The sequence below is a fragment of the Schistocerca piceifrons genome, chromosome 4 (assembly GCF_021461385.2).
Source record: "Schistocerca piceifrons isolate TAMUIC-IGC-003096 chromosome 4, iqSchPice1.1, whole genome shotgun sequence".
Lineage (NCBI taxonomy): Eukaryota > Metazoa > Arthropoda > Insecta > Orthoptera > Acrididae > Schistocerca > Schistocerca piceifrons.
Window position 1 is genome coordinate 295070324 of NC_060141.1, and position 18434 is coordinate 295088757.

The 18434-nt window shown below is 41.9% G+C and overlaps 1 protein-coding gene and 1 long non-coding RNA gene across 3 annotated transcripts in view; one reads left to right on the plus strand and one right to left on the minus strand.

The window, feature by feature from the left end:
• LOC124796303 (ras guanyl-releasing protein 3-like) overlaps positions 1 to 18434 on the plus strand; it is a 305024-nt gene that overhangs the window by 281761 nt on the left and 4829 nt on the right. The window lies entirely within an intron of this gene.
• The window catches only part of LOC124796304, a 32890-nt gene continuing 25677 nt past the window's right edge, over positions 11222 to 18434 (minus strand). The window contains exon 3 of the long non-coding RNA XR_007016741.1: positions 11222 to 11334. This is a non-coding gene — a long non-coding RNA (uncharacterized LOC124796304). The remainder of the gene's footprint in view (positions 11335 to 18434) is intronic.

The following is an 18434-nucleotide window of genomic DNA, read 5'->3' on the forward strand; positions in this document are numbered from 1 at the left end:
CTAGTACGCTTGGTGCAACTGCTTCATGTGCCCTACAATACGATTTTGTAAATGTCTCTATGGCATTGACTCTTCATAGCTGTATAGATAGCTGCTGTTTTTGACTACAGCCATTTGCACTTTGCAGTTGAAAGTTGTCAAAAGCACTACCAGGTGTCAGGGATTTCCTCAAGCTGACTTGACTATAGGAGCATCATAGTAATAAAGAATAAATGTATTAAAACTTCATACAGGATGTGGCATTTTTTCATGCATCTCAGTGTTCATAAAGTCATATCTCTTGAATTGTAGGCCACAGAATCATATTTGCAGAGGTACATTCAACAGCATATGTGGATACTGTCTGTGAAATACATTGTGAATAGATTTAGTAGCAATAGAGTAATAAATTCAAGCATCATGTATGATACACTCTAAGCTCAATACTTGCTCATAATAGTGCTATGGAAGCTTTTCCAGTCCAGCTCCCCAATATATTTTTACTGCTGTTAGTTTTCTTATTCTTCTCCTTTACTTTTTTCCCCACAATGCTCTGCCAATTGAGACTTTCTGTATTTCTGTAAGACTCTTCTGTCATTTCAACAAAATCTTTGGCCGTTCACACTGTACTCCTAATGTTCCATGTTAGTTCACTCTGCTCAAGATCCCACACACTCTTGCAATATTCCAATATTGGTCAGTCAAGTGTCTTAAAAGTAATCCTTTCACAAATCAACCATAGTGTCCCAGTATGCTGCCAATATAGTAATGCAATGAAGTATGACATTTGCTTTGCCCCCAGAACAACTCATGTGATCATATTGGGCCAAAATTTGCATGTTTCATCAATATTTGAGAACAAAAAGCTGAAGGTTTACAAATATGACATGCTTGATTGTGTTTTTCAGTGTATTTAGGTAAACCTGCATTCGTTCATTTGTTCACACATCATGTCCTCTAAAGCTCGTAATGAAAGAGAACCATCACAGATGTGGGATGAGACAAGTTATGCATTAATAGGCAGAAGCAGCCTCTGCAGGCTACTTCTGTAAAGTTAAATAAAACTGAATTATGACTAGTGCTTATCAATTGTGGAAATAATTTTGATGTTACTTTATACATGCATATTAGGATAAAAACAGTTAGTTTGAAATATACCACTGTTTCTCTTTTTCTTTTCTAATACTACCCAGGTAATACTACAAAAGAGCATTTACTTTACAAAGAAGACTATCAGCTGCAAAGATAGATTTAATACAAACATTGGAGTTCTAAGGAATTAACATCCAGAAGTCCAAACATTCTGATAAATTGTAGAAGTGGTTAATGAGGCATGCTTCTGTTTTGTTTTTGAGTATTTCGGGTTTTCCAATTTCCTGCCTTATTTCTACTGGCAATGACTTTTGCACCAGAGTAGAAAACTCCATTATGAACCCTAGTTATTGCTGCTTTTGTGGTCTTCAGTCTGAAGACTGGTTTGATGCAACTCTACATGGTATTCTATCCTGTGCAAATCTCTTAATCTCCAAATAATTACTTCAACCCCACGGCAGCTCTACATGCAGATACAAATAGCCCCAGAAGGCTGCCAAGTGTGAGCCACTGCGCCTCCGACAATGCTCCACGTTGCTACACACTCTGTCAAAGGACAGCACTGCCTGCAGAAAGCACTTCTAGATCCTTTTCAACCTGCTTTTTGTATTCATATCATGGTGTCCCTCTACAATTTTTACTCCCCCAGACTTCCCTCCAGTACTAAATTGGTTAGCTATTGATGTCTCAGAATGCGTCCTATCAACCAATACCTTCTTTTAGTCAAGTTGTGCCACTAATTTCGTTTCTTATGATTTTCTTTCAGTGCCTCCTCATCAGTTATGTGATATACCCATATAATCTTCAGTATTCTTCTGTAACACCACATTTCAAAAGCTTCTACTCTCTTCTTGTCTAAACTATTTATTTGCCAGTTTCACTGCCATACATGCTACATTCCAGACAAATGCACCAAGTGAGATGGTGTACACTGGGCTCACATTTGGGAGGTTGATGGTTCAAACCCACATCTGGCCATCCTGAGTTAGGTTTTCCACGATTTCCATAAATTGGTTCAGGTAAATGCTGAGAAAGGGCATGGCTGACTTCCTTCCCCATACTTCCCTAATCCAATGGGACCATTGACCACACTATTTGGTCCCCTCCTGCAAATCAACCAACCACCCAACTAGAAAAATGTCTTTAGAAAAGAAAGACTTCCTAACACAAAAATGTATATTCAATGTTAACAAATTTCTCTTCCTGAGGAATACATTTCTTGCCCTTGACAGATTACATTTTATATCCTCTTTACTTTGGCCATCATCAGTTATTTTGCTGCCCACACATCAAAACTCATCTACTGCTTTTACTGTCTCATTTTCTAATCAATTCCCTCAGCACCACCTGATTTAATTCAACCACATTCCATTAACCTTGTTTTGCTTTTGTTGATTGTTTGTTTTGTTTTAGGATACAAAACCAACTAGTGCCGTATGCGTACATGTCAAAACTGTGAAACACAAAGGCAAAGAGAGGAGCTGAAAATGACTGTACGTCAATCCCAACCAACGGAAGATAAGACAGCTAAAAATAGGGACATGGAGAAAGCTCTATAAAATATGCCATAGAGAATCAGAGGTCTAGAACTAAAACATAAATGGTCTTCACTGTGCTGCTACAATGAATAAAAAGTAAAATGCGGCCGACAGCCCATGCATCATTCACTAAAACGGCCGATAACTCAGATGGCAAACCCAAATGGGAATGTAAACAGTTAAAAACAGGACATTCCATTTGGCAGACAGTTAAAAGTTGGGCGCAGTGTGAAAAAAGTGGTGGAGGAGCACAGCTTCACAAATGGCAATGACTACAAAGACAGTGCCAATACGCAACCTAGTTAAAATGACCTCTTCACGGCAGGAGAGCCAAGAGGAGGTCGTTCAAGCCACTGGGAGAGGATTAATAACCCGGAGCTTATTCCCATGGAGGGAGGACTAGTGGTGATGCCAAAGTGATACCACTTCCTGACAGACAGCAACACAGGGATCATCGGAGGGAATAGAAGAGCTAGTGGACTGAGGTACAAGGACTGCAGCCTTTGCAGCAGCATCAGCAGCTTCGTTTCCTGTCAGACCAACATGAACAGGAACCCACATAAAAATCACAGTGGCTCCATCAAGAGTGTGCAAGTGACAGTTTTCCTGGACCTGTTGCACTAAGGGATGGGTGGTTTAAAGTGCACAGAGGCTTTGAAGAGCACTAAGAGAGTCTGAACAGATGACACAATTGAAAAACCTGTGTCGCCGGATTTACTGTGTGGCCTGATATAGGGCAAAGGGCTCTGCTGTAAATATGGAGCAATATGCTGGAAGCCAATACCAAAAAATGTCAGTGCCAATGTTGAAGGCACACCTGACACCATGGTCAGTCAGAGAGCCATCAGTGTACCCAAAGGAACTATTGCAAAGTTCCATGCGAAAGTTGGGAAACTGAAGGCAACAGATCGAGGCTGGAGTAGTGTCCTTAGGAAGCGAATGAAGGCCAAGGTGAACTTGGACCACCACATGAAGCCAAGGTGGTCAAGGGTTCACACCCACTGGGAAAGATGCACGGAGCGTGGGGTTAACCCGCCAGAGCAAGAGCTGAAAATGAACTCCAGGAGGTAACAGTAAAAAGGGACACACCCCACGCTGGTGATCAAAGGAGGAGGCATATGATGGGTGGCCACACATGGCAGGCAAATGGCATGCATATCTGCTGAGGAGAAAGTCATGGTGGTAGGACAGCAGTAGTTTGGCAGCTTCTGCTTACAGACTCTCAACTGGGCTAGTGTACAAGGTGCCAGTGACCAAACGGATGCCATGATGGTGGACAGTATTGAGAAAGCATAAGAGGGACGGATGTGTAGATGAATAAGCAAAGCACCCATAGTCTAGTTTCAAATGGACAAGAGACTGGTGCAATCGGAGGAGGGTGGTTCGCTCTGCACCGCAGGAAGTACCATTGAGGACAAATAAGACATTGAGGGACTGTGTACAATGGGCTGCCAGGTAAGACACATAGGAGGACCAAGAAAGTTTCCTATCAAACAGGAACGAATGGCAGAGAAGATGTAAAGACGGTGGAAGAAACCACTGCACCTCCAGAAATTCATACAAACAGTTTTGTTGGTGGAAAAACGAAAACCAAAGGTGATCAAGACATCACTGATGATGTCACTCAATGAGACAGGTCCATAGAGAACTGCAATAGATGGCAAAATTGTCGAAAAAAAGGGAACCTGAGATGCCTAACAGGAGGGTTGATGGTGATAGCAAACACGATGACACTCAGGACAGAACTCCGAGGCACACCATTTTGCTGGATAAAGGTGTCCAACAAGGCAGAACCCACACATACATTGAAAACTCGGTCTTTTAAAAATTCCTGAAGAAAATGGGGCAGGCAACCACAGAACCCCCATATGTAGAGAGTATGGAGGATACCAATCCTCCAGCAGGTGTCATAGGCTTTCTCCAAATGAAAAACATAGCCACAGTCTGGGATTTCTAGAGAGAACCATTCATGACACAGGTGGACAAAGTGACAAGATGGTCAACTGCAGAACGGTGCGTTCGAAATCCGCACTGTGCAGTGGTTAGTAAATTGTGAGACTCGAGCCACCATATTAGCCAGGCATGAATGATACATTCCATCACCTTGCAAACACAGCTGGTGAGAGAATGGTGTGGCAGCTAGAAGGAAGATGTTTGTCTGTACCAGGCTTGGGTATGGTTATGACAATGGCTTCATGCTGGCATCTGGGAAACATGCTCTCTGCCCAGATAGGGTTGTACGTATTCAGCAGAAAGTGCTTGCCTGTGAGAGAAAGATGCTGCAATACCTGAATGTGAACAGCATCTGGCCCTGGTGCAGAGGACTTTGATGAAGTGAGAGCATGAGCTAGCTCCCTCATAGTAAAGGTGGCATTGTAGCACTCCTGATTTTGAGAAAAGAAGGGCATTGCCTGAGCCTCCTCTACTCATTTCCGATGGAGGAAGGCAGGGTGATAGTGGGGGGACCTCGAAATTTCCGCAAAATGGAGGCCCAAGGTGTTGGACACAGCAGTAGAGTACATGATGACATTGTTTGCTACTGTCATGCTGGAAACTGGGGAATGGATCTTCGTCCCAGAGAGCTGTCGGAGGTTGGCCCGCACAATGGAAGTGTTAAAAAAACTAGTGAATGAAATCCTGCTAGCTTTTTTGCTATCCTAAAGAATGTGATGACACTGTGCATGCATCTGTTTATAATGAATGCAGTTTGCCATGATAGGATGATGATTAAAACTGTGGAAAGCATGTCTCTGTGCGCGAATTGCATCGAGGCATGCCTCAGTCTACCAAAGGACCAGGACATGGCATGGTAAAGAGGAAGTGTGAGGAATGGAATGTTTTGCAGTGGTAAGGATAACATTTGTAAGATATTCTACCTGGGGAAATATTGTTCATCGAAGGTTGCCAGCAAGGAGTAAAGCCTTCGGTTGGCCTTAGTAAGCTGCCATTTGGGTGTGCATGTAGGTGGGGTAGGAGGCAGCAAATGGATAGCACATGGGAAATGGTCGCTTGAATATGTGTCAGAGAGAACGGACCACTTGAGATGATGGGCAAGTTGGGCAGTGCAGAAGGTTGGTAAGGTTGGGTTGGGAATGTCTGGGGAAGGAGACCAGACAGCGAGGTCATCAGTCTCATCGGATTAGGGAAGGACGGGGAAGGAAGTCAGCCATGCCCATTCAAAGGAACCATCCCAGCATTTGTCTTGAGCGATTTAGGGAAATCACAGAAAACCTAAATCAGGATGGCCAGACGTGGGACTGAGCCATCATCCTCCCAAGTGCAGAAGGATAAGTCCAAATGAGAATAGGTGTGTGAGCAGTCTGAAAGGAATGTGGGTGCTCCTGTGTTAAGGGAGAAGAGGTTAAGTTGATTAAGAAGGTCAGCTTGGAGGGCACCTCCCAGACAGGTTCTGGAAGAACCCCAAAGTAGATGGTGCATATTAAAGTCACTGAGCAGCAGAAAGGGGTAAGGTTGCTGCCGAATAAGTTGGAGAAAGTCTGCCTTGATGATATCACATGATGGAGGGATGTAAATGGTACAAAGGGTATAAGGTCAAGTGAGGAAGGAAAAGGCAAACTGCAACAGCTTGAAGGTGCGTAGATGGGTTGACCATGAGTGTCACCTTGTATGAGCAGCATGACTCCCCCACGAGATGGAATGCCGACCTTGGCAGGGAAGGTCAAAATGGACCGGGAAGAAATGCGAGAGCTCGAAGTTTCCTCAAGGTAGAGAACAAGTGGACACTGTGATGCTAACAGCAGCTGTAAGTCCTCTTTATTGGATCAAAGACTGTGAACGCTCCACTGGAGGAGAGTCATGACAAGAAAAAAATGAAGGGGTGTCACTTCAGTGGCTACTGAGTCCCAGCCTTCAAAGACTGCTACAGAGCACAGGCGCAGGAGAATCCTACTCCATGAGTTCTACAGGAGCATCAGCATTCTTCTGCTATCTGACTGTGGAGTCCAGTGCAGCAAAATGTTTGGTAGTGTGCACCGGCGACACAGAGGTCAGCCAGGCGAGGGTATCATGTGGCAACACTGTTGCAGAGGATCTTCGATTAGGCGAAGGAGGAGATTGTTTGCCCTTGTTTCACTTCTTCAAGCCTTTCTACTTAGCAGAGGAAGACTCAGATGTTGGTTGGTTGGAGGGATGTAGGAAGTTTTCACAAAAGTATTCCTTCTGTTTTTTCTGGCCTGCAAGTTGTGTAGCTGGTGACTTCCTCCCATGAGGCAAAAGTATGGTGGCGTGTTGCACAGCTGAAGAAAGAGACAAGGATGCTACCATGATGCTGGGCGATTTCACAACCACAGTACTAAATTTAAAGTGGCATGTCTGCATGGACATGTCCTTCATGGAGCAAGAGGTACGAGGTTGATTTGAAAAGTTCTCGGAACAGAATAGAAAAAAAGTACTTACATCACTGAAACTTTTTTATTCTTCACTGTAGTCTCCTTGTACATTAATGCACTTGGTCCAATGATGTTCCACTGCCTTCATCCCATCTCAAAAATGAGTTTCCTCCAGGCCTGCAAAATAGTTGTCAACTCCGGCTTTCAACTCTTCGTTTGAAGTGAATCTTCATCCACCAAGAAAAATTTTCAGTTTTGGGAAGAGATGGAAGTCTGGTGGAGCCTTATCAGGTGAATAAGGTGGGTGTGGCAACAATTCATACTTTAGTTGATGTAATTTTGCCATGGCGAAGCACATGTTTTTGATCCACCATCAAGAGACGTGGCACCCATCTTGCAGATAATTTTTTTCTTTTCTAATTCTTCAGTTAAAATGTGATACACCCTTTCAGATGACATCTGGCAAGCATGAGTAACTTCATGCACTTTCAATCGGTGATCCTCTATGACCATTTTGTGCACTTTTGCAGTGATTACTGTAGTAGTGACACACCTTGGCCGACCACTGTGCAGATCATCATCTAAGCTCTCCTGACCAAATTTAAATTCATTTATCCCTGGAAATTGGCATGAATGTCCTTTGCTTTCATACCTTTCCTTACGAAGTACTTAATCACTGCTCAAATCTTGATGTTTTTCCATCTTTGCAAATCACTATGCGGCAACAACAACAGAGCCACATCACCACCACAGCTCTCTTCCAAGAACACTGAGCACTGATGTGTCATGTGTTTATAGGCAACAGTCCAATGAATATCATGTGATCAACTCGTTGCGCTAGTGCTGACCTCTCGTGGTGATTCCAACAACTTTTCAAACCACCCTTGTAGTAAGGACAATACTGTAGGTGCCAGATAGTAGAATGCAGTGTTTTCAACTAGCCAACACCCTGCGAGCAACCGGGTAAGGCACTTTATCCTTCACTCGAATCTCCTGGACAGCCTGCTCATCAAGATACACAGGATAATTGTGGGAGGAGGAGGCATGGTCGCCATTGCAGTTGATGCAGCGGGGAAAAGGAGGTGGACAATTGCCCTTGTGAGAATCCCTGCCACAGGCTACCTATTTGGCTGCATGTTGACAGGACTCTCAAGTGTGCTTGTAACAAGCAATGCATCAGGTTTGGAATATATGGTCTGACTGTGATAACATCATAACCTGCCTTGATCTTTGATGGAAGAACACTCTATGAAAAGTGAGAAAGAGGGTGTGTGTGCGCACTAAGGAGAATCTAATTTTTTCATCAGCCAATGGACAGCAATGACATCATGGACAGAGAGATACATTTGGATTTCTGCCTTGGTCAGACAATCAAAAATCCTAGTGTAAATAACACCACAGGAAGAATTCAGAGTCTGATGGGCCTCGACACAAACAGGATAGCCGTGGAGGAGTGAATCTGCATGCAGTTGTTGTGCTTGAGAGTCAGAAGTAGTCTCCAAATGCAAAGTGCCATTGCATGAAGGAAAGAAAGGTTTCACAGGGCCGGCAATTGCATCAACACCTTTCTGAATAATAATCAGATTTACAGTTGCAAAGGACTGACCATCTTCAGTATGGAAAACCATGAGGAACCTTGGTGCAGATGAGAGAGTCTTTGAATTGTTAGCCTCATTCCGTTTATGTTTTGTAGCATTGACTGTGTAGATGCTTAGCTCATTGCGAGAAAATCCCCCATGATTGCCAGCATCTCCGATGGCACGCTCCTTCCAACTAGGGGCCCCCTTCACAGGGGGCACACCTACCTTAGGTGATAGTTCACACCTCAGGTCACACCTCCTGAACACCTGACAGTGGGATCATTTGGCAATTTGGAAAGGTAGCAGCTCAGGTAATCAAACCTCCCTGGGCCTGGCCTGTACCAGAGGGTATGTGCAAGCCCTACCTTTTGACACGGGGCTGGGAATTACGCATTACCCAGTCACCTGTTCTGCATCAAATGCATGGGCCGGCCTTCAGGAATGCAGAGGGAGGAAGAAGAAGAAAAAGAGGAACCTGAAATGCTGAAGTGGAGGAAGGATAGATGAAGGTGAACGAAGAAAGAAAAAAAGGATTGAAAAAACAGCGGTGAGACTGTTCCAATGTCAGCCACTGAAAATGAGGAACACATTCCAAAAAACACCCCAAGACTTTTTCCTCAATGGATGCAAGAAAGAATAGCAAGAGGATACACATGCAGCACGAAATGTCAAAGATGCTGCAAAGGCTGGGGCCTCATGGTAGTCGAGCACTTACCCACCAAGGAGCGGTGAGCCCCCTGGGGGGCTTTTGTTGATGTTCTATCTCTACATCTACTACTCCACAAGCCAACATATGGTGCACGGTGTAGGGTACACTCTATCACTACTAGTTATTTCCTTTCCCGTTTACTCACAAATAGAGTGAGAGGAAAATGACCATCTATATGCCTCCATATGAGCCCTAATTTCTCATATCCTATCTTTGTGGTCCTTACATGCAATGTACATTGGTGGCAATGGAATTGCTTATCACTCAGTTTCAAATGCCGTTCACTACATTTTCTCAATAGCATTTCTCAAAAAGAACATTGTGAAGCATCTCTGTAACACTTACATGTTATTCAAACCTACTGTTAACAAATCTAGCAGCCCGCCTCTGAATTGCTTCTATGACCTCCTTCAATCAGACCTGGTATGGATCCCAAACACTTGAGTAGTACCCAAGAATAGATCATACCAGTGTCCTGTATGCATCTCCTTTACAGGTGAACCACTCTTTTTTTTAAATTCTCCCAATAACCCAAAGTCAACCATTTGCCTTCCCTACCACAGTTCTCACATGCTCATTCCATTTCACATCACTTTGCAATGTTGTGCCCAGATATTTAACTGACTTGACTGTGTCAAGCAGGACACTAGTTTAACTTACATTTTTCCACATTTAGAGCTACCTGCCATTCATCACACCAACTATAAATTTCGTCTATATCATCTTGTATCTTCCTACAGTCACTTAAGTTTGACATCTTACCGTAAACCACAGCATCATCAGCAAACAACTGCAGATTGCTGCCCACCCTGTCCACAAAATCAATTATGTATGTAGAGAACAACAGCAGTCCTATCACATTTCCCTGCGCCACTCCTGATGACACCCTTATCTCTGATGAACACTTGCCGTTGTGGACAACACACTGGGTTCTATTATTTAAGAAGTCTTTGAGCCACTCGCATATTTGCGAATGTATTCCATATGCTCATACTTGCAGTGGGACACTATGTCAAACCCCTTCCAGAAATTTAGGAATATGGCATCCACCTGTTGCCCTTCATCCATAGTTTGAAGTGTATCATGTAAGGAAAGGGCAAGTTGATATTAGCACAAGTGATGCTTTCTAAAACGATGCTGATTGATGGACATAAGCTTCTCAGTCTCAAGAAAGCATAAAATATTGAACTGAGAATACATTCAAGGATTCTGCAGCAAACCAGAGTTAGGGATATTGGTCTGTAGTTTTGTGGGTCTGTTCTTTTAACTTCTTATGTAAGGAGTCACCTGCACTTTTTTTCTTTCACTTGGACCTTTGTGCTGGGTTAGAGATTCATGATAAATGCAGGCTGGGTAAGGATCCATTGCTGTAGAGTGCTCTCTGTAAAACCAAATTCAGATTCCATCCAGACATGGTGATTTATATACTTTCACATCTTTCAGTTGTTTCTCTACATCAAGGGTGCCTATTACTATGTCGTGTATATGGGAGTCTGTCCGATGGTCAAATGACAATATGTTTGCATGATTCTCCTGTGTGAACAATTTCTTGAACATAAAATTTAAAACTTTGTCTTTTGTTTTGCTATCTTCAACCGCCATACCAGACTTGTCAACAAGAGACTGAATGGAAGCCTTAGACCGGCTTATATCTTCCTTTAAAGACCTTATCTATTCTGTTCAATTACTCTTCTAAGTCCTTTACTGTCTCTGACAGTTTTACAATGTGAATGGCAAACTTCAAAGTTTTTATTTCTACCCCCTGAGATTTAATTCCTTCTCCTAATTTTTGTTTAGTTTTCTTTACTGCTTGCTTGATGTACAGACTGAATAATGTTAGGAATAGGCTGTAACCTCATTTCACTCCCTTCTCAGTCAATGCTTCCCTTTAAAGCCCCTTGACTCTTATAAATGCTGTCAGGTTTTTGAACAAGTTGAACATCACCTTCACTTCCTTTATTTTACTCTTGCTACCTTCATAATTTCAAAGAGTGTATTCTTGTTGACATTGTTAAAAGCTTTCTTGAAATGTGCCAATTTCTCTAATTGGCACTCTCCTTTTTAGTGTCCACAGCTCCACACTCTATCTGCAAATGACAAAATGACAATATGTAAACTTAAATGGCAACAGTGGACTACAAATAAAAAATGAAAGTTAATAAATAAATCCCTAGCAACCAGAATACCAACAAGCAAAACAAAAACAGTATGAACTTATGCACCACCTAATACATTTACTTTAGGTGCAGCACCGGCCCATAAGGTAATCTCATAAGACAACAAGTAGTAAAAATATGAAGAAAAAGGTGCAAAACATGCCAAACTGAAATTATTGATTGGTTTATATGTTTGTTGACTCATTTCAACTTCTTATCCAGGTGGACCTCATTGGATTTTATACGCAGTGTTCCCTTTAGTGAACAACCATTAGTGTCCACTTTTGGTGCCATCAAGTCATTTTTGTTTGTTGAAGCATCATAATATGAAGACTTAAAACTACTTTGCTGTGAACTAGTTGTGGGCCTGTTTAGTTATCATCTAATCTGTGCCCAGAAAAGATAAGCTCACACACTTAATTAACATTGATTATTTGTGTCATCACCAAACACTACAGGTTTTGAACCATTCTTTCAAGTCACTGGGAGATCATTTATATGTGTTAAGAATAAGAATGAGCCCTGTTCTGAACCTTAAAAGACCCTATAAGCCATGTTTCCCCATCCTAGGGTTATTTTCATGCTTATGACAAAGTATATCAATGAGACCCTTTGCTTTCTGTTATGAAGGCAAGACTCCATCCATACAAGAGGAATGAGGTCATAACACTTTAGCTGGGCAAGCAGAATTTTGTAATCCACACAAACAATAGCTAAATTGAGGTCAGATAATACATATATAGGTTAATTTTTCTCATTTATCTATGCCATGACTTCATATCTGTGGTCTTGTATTGCTCTATCTATGGAGGACCAAGAAGAAAGTCGAGCTGTTTAGTTAAATGAGTCAGCATTTCATCATAGGCCACTTTCTGAAATATTTTTGGAAGTATTGGAAGGAGTGAAGTAGGTAGTGGTTTCCTTACCTGCAGTTTTAAAGATGGGTATTACTAGAGCATATTTAAGTCAGTTGGGGAATATGACCTAAGTCACTGACTTATTATTAAGCATAATATTTCAATTCTTTCCCCTGAATGTCATCATATGAAGCAGAATTACCACTCATCAGTGACCTGATGAATTTTGTAATCTCCTCAGGGGCTGTATTTATAAAACCAATGTATATTGCCATGAAAAAGTGGTGTTCTGCAACCAATCATTAGCAGGATCTTATATACAAGTTCCTTAGCACAAGCCAAAGACTTTTGCCATCAACACAATCAATACCCTTGGATGTTTAGAACATTTGTCAGTCCAAAATTAATATGCTGATTAAAACAGCCATATAATTAAGTACTTTTATAACTGTTTCCGAGGCTCGTCTGTGTTTTGAAAGCAATATATGAAGACTTTCCTACTGGCTTGCTAGGCCGAACACAAGAAAGGATTTTCTGTTGGGGTTGTCTCCCTTAGCCTTTGGAGTTTCTCCTCCACCACAAGGCAGTGGTTCCCTTCTCATTTAATCCCCAGAAAGGAAGGTTGCCTCATCTGCCAGCTACGCCATTCCGAAGTCTTCCTTCTCCGCCGTCGCTGCCATTAACGTCTTCACCCGTAACCCTGGGCATGGGTTCCATGTTATACCCCATGGGATTGGGTCCCTGCCTGAACTCAGCCATCCTAGCACTCTGGCCTACTGAAGCGTAGGATGCCCACCCCTGCGACATGGATGCGCCAGACAGGAATTACCCCAGGGAGGAATAGGGAAGGGCACCCTACCTCCCTGGAGCTGGGTTAATGATTGTGTATGGTGCCACAATCAAGAGATTAGAAAGGACCTCAAACAAGAAAGTATGAGAGAAGAAATTGAAAGAAGGAGATTAAGATGGTATGGGCATGTTAAGAGGATGCATGGGCAGAGACTCCCCAAAATTATGGAAGAACTAAAGATGGATGGGAAAAGACCTAGAGGGTGCCCAAGAACACGGTGGAAAATGGGAGTGAGAATATCTGTAGGAAGGAGAGGTGTGACCTGGCAGCAAGTGGAGGAAGAAAAGTGGTGGGAGGACTGAGCCAAATGGAGAGGACTCATCAGCACCCAGACCCGGCAGTAGCTGGAGCGGGATTCAGATATAGATAGATAGATATAACTGTTTCCATTACCATCATTACTCCTGTATGATTTTACTGCTATTCATTTTAGGGGAGAGCAAGAGACAGTGCGGAGGGAATTCACTTAAAAAAAAAGAAAAAAAAAAAGAGTTAAATTTTACATCAACACTGTCTGCTTCATAAATTTCTTCAGAGCATTCTTCCCAAGATTTCTTCCCAACAAGCATTACTGAGTCACTGTTTATGATTCTGTGGTAAAGTACTTCTCTTATTGATCTGTACCTAATTGCTCAGCATATTTTTTTGTTAACATCTGTCTTTCATGCCCAGATAAACCATTAAGTTTGTGGTCACAAGATACAGTCTGTCTTCCATTGCCAGGATGAGGATTTTCACCTTGCTATTGAAATAAAAGCAGAAATTCAATGATTTACATAAAAATATTTTTATTTATATACATACATAAGGACCTTACTCAGTAGAAGCAGTCTGACAGATATTACATAGAGGTTCATGAATGCAAATCATATCTTTGAGCTGAACATCACATGACAAAGCTTGCTTATGGCAGACTGTTCTGACAAGTGGAAGCGACAGCCTACAAAATAATAAACTGTTGAGCAATTTGCTGGATGTATTATGTCTAGATCTACACTGGTGTCCAAAATTAAAGCACCAAACAGAAATTTTGCAAGTTTGCATTTATTTTACCACAAAATAGTATCAACAGGTGACAACAAAGTAGAAACAACATAAAGAAACAACTGCAAAAGCAGAACAGTAGACAAAAATGTTCTTCATTTTTTCCAACCTAACAGATTTACACACACTTTCCAACAACTGGTTAATGCCTCGCTACAGGACGTGATCACCTCTGCCAGCAATAGAGGCCTGACAACAATGTAGCATGCTGTGAATGTCATCAATGTCATATTGAGGCAATAACACCCATTCTTCTTGCAAAGCTGTTTGCAAGCCTTGGAGAGTGGTCAGTGAATGTTGACATGATGCAACCCATCTCCCTGGTGCATCCCAGACATGCTCTATGGGATTCGAATCAGGAGAGTGAGCAGGCCACACCTTGTGTGCAGTATCTTCCATTTCCAAGAAAACATCAACCACTCGTGCTCTGTGAGATCAAGCATTATCTTCCATAAATATGAGGCCTGGGTGCACAGAACCTGGCAATTACTGTACATGAAGTCCCAAGACCATGTTGCAGTACCTAACAGCAGTATAATTTAATGAAGAGATGTTCGAGTGGTCAACATAATCCAGCTCACATGGTTAGTGATCCTCCTCAATATCAATCTCTCTCCACAATGTTCGGGTCTCAAAATCATGATCTCTTTCCACAATGTTCAGGTCTCGAAATAATGTTCCAATTGCCCTTCAGATGCAAATCCATCCAAAATCACTCTCCAGCCCAAATTGGGGCTCATCTGTGAAAAGAACATTGGCCCACTCTTCAACGGTACAGGTGTCATGTTGACAACTCCATTTTAGATATTCCCTTCTGTGAAGACGCATCAGAGGCACACATACAGCAGGCCTCCAACAATAAAGGCCACTCTGTCAAAGCCTTCTCTACATCGATTGCCTCGATAAAACACATCCAGTGGATGCTGCAAGGTCTGATGCCAGTTGCTACGCAGTACTAAGGCCACATCATTGTGCTTACAGCCAAATAATGGTCCTCTCTTTCTGATGTCACCCATGTTTGGCCCTCCCCGGGTCTTCAGGGTACGGTTTCAGTCTGTATTAAATGTTGCTGCATCTGAGAAACAACAGAAAGACTAATTTTAAGCCATTGGGCCACATGAGTTTACGACTCTCCTTCTTCCATTCTTCCTACGGGCCTCAAATGCAGAGCGTCTGGTAGGCATCTTCTTTGTGCCATACTGCACCATCTGTGACTGTGTACGTATTGACTGTGGATGTGGGACTACCCGACAAACACTACTCTGTTTGATAGGTGCCCTGACATTATTGCTGGCATGATTTCCTGATGGCCAAAATGCTATTTTCCATGCAGAACATGATCATATGGTCGTCTGTTGCAGTTTGTATGATTATATCATGAATTAGACACAGGATGGGAAAACAGTAATTTTTTGCTTTAATTTTGGACACCAGTTATACAATATACTCTATAAGCTACTATACCATGTATGACAGCAGGTACTTCACACCAGTATTGGTGACTAGCCTGTTCCACTCATGTGCTGAGTGAGGGAAAAATGTCTGTCTCTGTACTAGGTCAAATAAATATCAGATGGAGCCTACCACAAAACATTTCTAACAGCAAGCCTGGCACTGAACCCTGCCTTGAACAGTTCCAGCTTGATCCACCACAACTGCCCCAAAATCATCCCTTTCAAGCCTTTTAAGAATTGCTAACATCCAGCACTGCTTTGCAGTCCTTCCTCAGGTTGCTATAACATGACCCTAACCCTGTCCTTTGCAGGACTCCAGGCTCTTCATTCCCTAAAAACTGATGACTCCATCACTATTCTCAAAGCTGACAAGGCATCTTCCATTATGGTACTTGACTGGCAGGATTATGTAAGTGAGGGTCTGTGCCAGTTGTCTGACATCTCTGTGTACAGCATCTACCATCAAGACCCCATCCCTGCAATACAAACTGAACAACAGTCCCTCCTTATAACCTCTGGGCCCTCGCAAGGACTAATACCTCAATCCATAGAACTTCTTACCCCAACCAAACCACACACCACCACCTTTTGTCTTCTTCCTAACATTCACAAACCCAATCAACCTTGGACTGTATATCTGCCTTGGTTGATCAACATCTGAAATCTATAGTACAAAGAGTTCCATACTATACTGAAGACATCAACCACTTCCTACATCGTCTGAAATCTGTGGCCTCCTATTCCCATCAAATACCTTGCTCCAGAAGTATTTGTCCTCTGGTCTGGTTTAAATACGTTGATGGCATCCTTGCCATATGGGCTCATTGTGAGGATGACCCATTAAAATTCTTAGAATCTCTAAATACTCTCTCCCACTTAAATTTCACATGGTCCTGTTCTGAATCCTATGCCACTTTTCTTGATGTTGACATTGTCCTCACCATCGGTCAGTTTCACACTTCTGTTCACAATAAACCTATCAATAAATAACAGTACTTACATTATGACAGTTACCATCCTTTCCATGTCAAACTTTCCCTCTCATACAGCCTTGGCATTCAAGGCAAATATATTTATTTGTTCAGTTACAGACTCTTTACAGCAATACCCACCACTCCCACCTCACACTTCATTGGATGTAATTACTCCACCAACTTACTTCAAAAGAAGCAGATTTCCCAGATCATCACATGCAATCCTGATATTGCTGATTCCCAAAAAAAAAAAAAAAAAAAAAAAAAAGAGAGAGAGAGAACAACTTAGGGATTCACTTCCTTTCACTCAGTATTCTCCAGGCCTTGAATGTAGGTGGTGTCAGGAAGTAGTAACAGGTACTTTCATTTTTCATAAAGAACTTTTATTTATTTATCAACATCAACTTTGTCCCCTTCAAGGAAATTCCTCTCAGATACAATACACTTGTGCCAGCAATTTTTCAAGTCATGGAAGCACTTCAACATACCAGTTTCATTTTTTGCCAAAAAAAACACGAACAAGCGTTGAGGTGGGAGCAAGAGCATTATCGTGATGCAATTTCCATGAGAGGTTTTGCCACAATTCTGGTTGTTTTCTTCAGATTGTTTCGTGCAAATGGTGCATTACTTCCAGGAAGTATTCCTTATTGGCCATATGACCAAATGCAGGAATTTATGATGCACTATCCACTATAATCAAAGAAAAATGTGAGAAGATACTTCACATGTGATCAAACTTGTCGAATTTTTTTTCGGTCTTGGATCTTCAGGCAGTTTGCATTCGGACAATTGGGCCTAGGTTTTGACATCATACCCATGTGTCATCACCTGTTATAACCTTCTTTAGAAGTTCTGAATCATTGCCAACTTCATTCAGCAATTCCTGAAAGATGCCTATGCAATGTCATCAAATTCAACAATTTTGGAATGAACTTTGATGCTACAGGTTTCATGCCCAAACCATCCTAAAAAATTGCTTGGAATGAGCCAAAGGATTTGCCACCATCATCAGTAATTTCCCTCATGGTGATTTGGTGATTCTCAAGATCCGTTTTTTTTACTTCTTCCATGTTGTCGTCAGTAATTGATGTGTTAGGGCATCCAGGGCAGTCATCATCTTCAATTTCTTCTCAACCCTCTTTGAAATGTTATATTGCTCATAAACTCTTGTCTTACTCATAGTCAATTCACCACAAGCCAAAGTCAACATTTTGAATGTGGTGCTGCACTTTATTCCATTTTAAAGCGAAATTTAATGCAAATTCTTTGATCCATCTTTTTTGAAAATAAATATTCACCAAGCACTCAAAAACACATGTAATCTTTTTGACTGTCAACAAGAAACTAAATATTGAAAACATCTGAAAATGCAATCATACAGTAGGAACATGTGTACCAACAAGATAAAAAAACAATCAAAATCATATGTACAAAGCCCACAAAATTAAAAAAGTCCTATTATTTTTTGATAATACCTTGTATTAATCACCTACTTTGACAAGGCTGTGACTTCTTAAAATCATGCCCTTAAGTGAGGTCTGTTCTGTCTGACACAGATAGAATAGCCTTTCCTCACCCTCCAAATCACCTCAATAACCTTGTCAGTTCCTATGCACCTTCCACACCCCTCTCCCTACACTGTAACTCCTACCCCTGTGACTGTTCCCACTGTAAGACTTACCCTATGCACCCTCTTACCACCACCTATACCAACCCTGAACTGGAAAACATATACTATCAAAGGGAAAGCCATCTGTAAAATTACACATATCCTATACCAGCTGTTACATCAACACTGTTCAACCATTTACACTGGGATGACAACTATCACGTTATTAATTAGGATGAATGG